This window comes from Aegilops tauschii, chromosome 2 (assembly GCF_002575655.3).
Source record: "Aegilops tauschii subsp. strangulata cultivar AL8/78 chromosome 2, Aet v6.0, whole genome shotgun sequence".
NCBI classification, from domain to species: Eukaryota; Viridiplantae; Streptophyta; class Magnoliopsida; order Poales; family Poaceae; genus Aegilops; species Aegilops tauschii.
The window spans coordinates 98829659-98835536 of record NC_053036.3 but is presented as its reverse complement, the minus strand read 5'-3'; the positions used below and the strand labels follow the sequence as shown (position 1 = coordinate 98835536).

The window sequence follows — 5878 nt, the reverse complement described above, 5'->3', positions numbered from 1 at the left end:
GTTAAGAATGTGATGTTCTATTACCATGTGAAATTCCCAAGTCCAAACACATTAGCATTTACGAGCTACCAAAAAAACAAAATCAGCATTGAATAGTGCCGAACAGTACACATCACTATTCATTGCTGAATTTGTTCTTTTCATAGCTCGTAAATGGTAATGTGTTTGAACTTGAAAATTTTCATGCCAATTGAACATCACCCTCTTAACATCCTGTATTTTTCTCAAATTTTTTTGAAACTTTTAAATTTGGTTTCTACGAAGTTTTCTTTGAAACTTGGTTTTCATAGGATATTCTCTCTGCAACAATAGCCTAATTAAAGATTAAATCAGATACAACGCACGTATTGATGACACGAAATGGATGGCCGAGGCAACAATGCGTGACACCACCTGACTTGGAAGGAAGATGATCCGCAGTGACAAATATGAGCAGTCACGCGTAGAGTTTCCTAAAAGCTAATTTTCCCTCTTCTCTTCTAATGTAGGACACAGGAGCGAGAGGTTTCATAGACACGTTCTCCTACTTGCGAGCACGCCGATGTTTGGGATGGAATAGACTATGATGACGGCTCAAACAGTGAGAGGAGACAAAAACCTTAAGTCGATTTGTTGTGTTATTTGCGATGGCTGCCAGGTTGTATATATAAGAGAATGAATAGTCTCGTGTCACCTCACCTTTCGGGATTGGATTAAAGATTGCACCTCCACCTCTTGCCATACATGGGCATGATTTATTGGATTTAGCTATTGGGTCAAGCAGCGAACCAACCCGTGGTTTAATAGTTAGGAGAACAGTGGTATTTCTTCAAGTCCTAGACTTGACATTAATGCTCGTATTTTCATGAATTTATCCCATGTCTTTCGGCGATGTGCCCTCAATGGGAGGGGACGTTCCCGTGCGTATGTATGAGCGTATGCGTCTGTACCGTATTTAAAAAAACTATTGGAAATAGAATATTGTAACAATATAGTTCTTTTTTATACTATATAGTCTTGATTTATTCGGAAATAGAATTATTCAGCACACCATGTGATGCTCGCAATAAAATGTGATAAACCGAGAAAAATCCCAAGCGAATGAATTATTCAGCACACGATGTAGTACTGTATAGTGCGTAGCTAGCTGTGGTTGTATTTGGACATGATGGACGGCTTGGCAAAGGGGCCGTCGAGCATCCCGCGGGCCATGATCTTGTACATCGCCTCCGTCATGTGCAGGCCGTCCCACGACACGTACTTGGCCGGGTCCGGGCACGGCACCACCCACGGGTCCGAGCAGTGGAGGGTGAGGTTGGCGTTGTACGGCCCACCGCCGCCGCAGCACGCGTGCAGCCCGTCCCCGCGGCGACCCCGTTCACCGCCGGGTTGGTGATGAGGCTGAGCACCTCGTTGTAGTAGTCCACGTAGGTGATGGACACGCCGGGGTGGGCGCGGCCGAGCTCGCGGAGCCTGCCCTTGAGCATGCGGTTGTTGTCGGCGGTGAGGCCGTTGAGCCACCGGAGGCAGCCGGCGGAGTCGTAGTCGCCGGGCTCGCCGCCGCGGTAGAAGTAGAGGTACCGCGGGACGCAGCCCATCGGGAAGATGCCCGGCACGTAGATGTTCCTGGCTCCCAGCTTGATGAGGGCCTCCACGGAGAGCGCGATGGAGCGGATCACCCGGGGCACCAGCGGCCGGACGAACCCGAGCGTCCTGTTCTGGAAGAAGGGGTGGTTGTAGTCGTTGGCGCCGATCTCCCCCACCAGGAACAGCGAGCTCTCCATGATCTCCCGCCGCTGCTCGTCGGTGGAGGCGATCGCCGCCAGCACTTTCTTGAACCACCCGATCTGGATGCCCAAGGAGTAGGGGGTGATCTGGTCCACGTTGAGGTGCTTCTTCCTGAAGAGGAGCTGGTTGAGCGCCGTGCCGCTCGCCACTGCGAAGTTGGCGCCGTAGCGGAAGTCGCCCTTCGTCGCCCGCGACTTCGCCTGCAGGTACGCCGGCCAGTACGGGAACCCCAGCCTCTCCACTGCATGCACGTACACCCCACACTCACATCAGTCATGCGTGTTAAAGTACAAGTGCAGATTAATTAAGCATGCATGCATGCATGTGAAGGAGTACCGATGAAGTCGACGATGAGGCGGCCGTCGGACCAGCGGCCGGTGGGGCGGCCGAAGAAGGTCTCGCCGTAGGGCGACCGCGACACGGAGCCCGGCGCCTTGGAGTAGTGTATGAAGTTGCCGGTGTCGATCAGCGAGTCGCCGAAGCTGAACAGACGCCGGCAGGAGCTGCTGCTGCTCATGTTTGACTTGGCCGGCGCGGACGCCGACGCCGTGGTGGCCAAAAACGCAAGAAGCACGGCCACCACGAGCCGCAAAGGCAGAGTCGTCGTCACAACCCCCGCCATGGTGGGAATGAGATCGACACCGACGGGTAGAAACTCGAGACTTCTGGCCGGCCGGAGCTCGGAGCTGAGGCTACTATATGTGATGTAGGTCTGGTAGGTATCGTGTGCCCACATCAATCATGGATGGCGGAAGACATGGACAGATGCGGCAACTGTTGCTCGGGGTCTCCGGCCTCCAACATTTCTAAATCGGACCGGGCATGGCGACGCGTATGCGCACGAGTGCGAAGCGTCGGTGTGTTGCACGAGCTGTTTAAATTACTTGCAAGAAAATGGAACTCTTGGCCAACGGGTGGCAATGGCGTGAAGATATTCGATTTGATTCGAAGGATCGAATCGGCCGTTGACTTGTGCAGATGTGATGGAGATCTCCACGGGATCGACCGATGGGGAGCATCCATCCATTGCGATCTCGTCAATTCGTGCGCCAGTTTGGTAGTTGATGGGAGGGACAGTAGCTCACTGTGCGTAATGAAGTACGGGTCTGATTGATCTGCCACTGGGCATCAGTGACCAGTTTTCCTATTGAAGATTATAAACTAATACAGGTGGTACTAGCATGTCTGCAAGCAGGACACATCTCTTCTTTCTTTCTTTTTTTGCGGAATATGAGCAAAAACATACTTGTTGAAGGTTATAAACGAGGTAATATCACCATGGTGCTTAAATTTGCCATCAATGTTCACTTTAGTGCATAAACTTGAAAAATATGCCGAACTGATTCTAAAACTTGGAGCGAGCGTGCAAATACGATGCTAATCCAATCCACAGATGTATAATGCGCTCACATCACAACGTATTTTGATTAGCGTTAATGTACGTCTCCATGACGAGTGGGCCTCACATGTCAAAATAAAGGGAAATTAAACGATACAAAACAGTCCCCGCCTGGTCTCAAACTTACGAAGTCAAGATAGCTAACGCCGACCCGTACCAATACACCATTCATGTTTTCTTGTCAACTAAAGATAATAATAGCCTATATTTTTTTGGGGGTGAAAACTATAATTAATGATAGTCTATATTATAAACGAACACGCTCATGTGGTTTAAATGGGTTGTTGTCTGTGCGGCCCATGTTGCACTTGTTAGTTTTTTTAGTATTTGTAAAAAGTACGTAAATTATAATGATAGTAATAAAAATAACTTTCAAACATTCGCGTGTTATAAGTATTATACATACAAAAAATAACTTATTTAGCAAAATGTTAGAGTAATTTTTAAAAGTATTGACATCTTATTTTTGAAAATTTTATATAAATAGAATAGTATTTCTGATTATAAGAATGTTTGCATAATTTATAATAATACAAAATATTTCCCAAACTACAACTAGTAATTAATATCTTGATTACACAAATATTTGTATAATTATATGCACATGTTTATAATTAATAAATTTGTCTTAAGTATTTTTGTGTAATTTAAAACTATTCATCATTATTTAATATTTATAGTTTTAATAAATATATACATGTTACCATAGTTAAGTTATATAGAAATTAAGAATATATGCTACGAGTGAAAGTTATCGCAAGTGAATTTAAATAAAAATGTTGTATCCATAATTTTGTACAATTTAAATATAAGCCACGAGGTATAAGTTTTGTACATTTACTAAATAATTAATAGGTTTGTGTTTACTAAATGTTTTCAATATAATACACATGTAAATAAGTGAATATTTTTAAAAATTAAAAGAGTATTTTTTTTAATAAGTCATTTCATTTGTACGTATAATATTTATAACATGTAAATACTGAAAATTTATTTACTGTGATATTAGTTTACAAACATTTTACAAATTTCTAAAAAACATATAGCATGTGCGAAATGGGCTGCACCGACTGCATCCCGTTTGAAAGCGACGAACGTGTTCCTACACAAGACAGTAATGTGTCATTCAAAAGTGTATAGTGGAGTGGCCTAGGCATGCATTTGCTCGTGCCAAATCGCAAGTTCAGGTCACAGAGGTTCCAGTTTTTGACGTTGATTTTGCCTTTTTGCTCACATATGGAGCCCACTAGTCATAGAAACATATATATACATCTGTTGAAAGTGAGTCCCATGCCACATGTGCATGCTAATCAAAATACGATGCCACATCCGCACATATATATCCGCAGATTGGTTTAGCACCATATTTGCACGCTCGTGCCAAGTTCTAGAACCAGTTTGACGTATTCTTCATGTTCATGCACCAAAATGAACATTAGTGACAAGTTTAAACACCACTGATGATATTACCTCATTATAAACTAATACAGGTTATGTTGCATTCATGAATGGATCCCACTTTCCAACCGGCAGAGTTGCAACAGTATGTGGGTTGTGATGTGGTAAGGCCTTGTACAATGCAAGGTGCTTAAGGAAAGTGCTTAGCAAAATACCAAGCTTTTCCTAAGCATCAGTGCTTAATTAAGCATCTACCTATTCAAATAGGCATCGATATTTAAAAAAGCCCATTTATTTTTCTAAACATCTCTCCTAAACACATTGCATTATATAAGGGAACCGGCACTACCGTAGCAAAAGCCAAGATCGGAAGGTCCAAACTGAAGCTGTCGTCCGATCGGCAGCTGGAACACACAAGCACGCGCGTGCCTGCAATGGGTGGATGGAAGTGAGGATGGTGTCCGGCCGGCCATGCATCAGTGAGTGATGCGTCCGGCCGGCCATGCCCGGACCCTATTTTCGTTTTGGTGCGTATGGTGTGTGCTTTTTTTTTGCATGCATACGGGTGTGCTTAGGGCAACTCCAACACAGGACCCCAAATCGTTTGGGTCCGTTTGTATGGGGTAAACAGACATACGAGACGTTTCAACGCGTGACCTCATCTATAAAACGTCCATTTTTGGTCTGTCTCGCCCCATCCTGAGAGCAAAGTTGGCCTGACTTTGCGTCTGAAACGGGCATGAGCGGACGCTCTCTGCATCGTCCTCGTCCGGTTGCATGTGACCCTGCCCTGCCTGTCATTTGCACAGAAGTGACCCACACACCCACCCGCCCACCCCTCTCGCTCCTCCTTTTCTCTCCCTGGCCCACCACAAGGCAGCTGCGGGTGCCGAGGAGCAAGCGGCATGGTGGCGCTCCCGCCGGCCGGCCTCGCCTCGCCGTCGTTGAGGACCCGCCGCCGCGGCCGGCGAGAAGACGGGCTGCGGGACATCCAACGAAGCCCTCGTTTTGGCACCCATTACCATCCTAAATGGATGAAATCCGGATGAAGCGGACGAAATTCGGATGTTGCGGGACGTTCATACTCATACTGCTTACTTACCTTTCGAAACAAGCATCCAAGGGTGAATGTTCTTTGTGTTTTGGACAATGCCATGAGTCTCAGCAACTCGCCCCGCCTTCTTGTTTAATACTCCCTTCGTCCTAAAATAAGTGACTCAAGTTTGTACTAATTTTGCACTAAAATTAGTACAAATTTGAGTCTTATTTTGGGACGGAGGGAGTACTATTGTTTTGTATTTTTCAGAATTTGTG

General features: G+C 45.8%; 1 pseudogene; it reads right to left on the bottom strand.

Annotated features, from left to right (window-relative positions):
- Window positions 1-970: 970 nt before the first annotated feature.
- LOC109781429 (GDSL esterase/lipase At1g31550-like) lies at window positions 971-2615 on the bottom strand (annotated as a pseudogene).
- Window positions 2616-5878: the final 3263 nt, after the last annotated feature.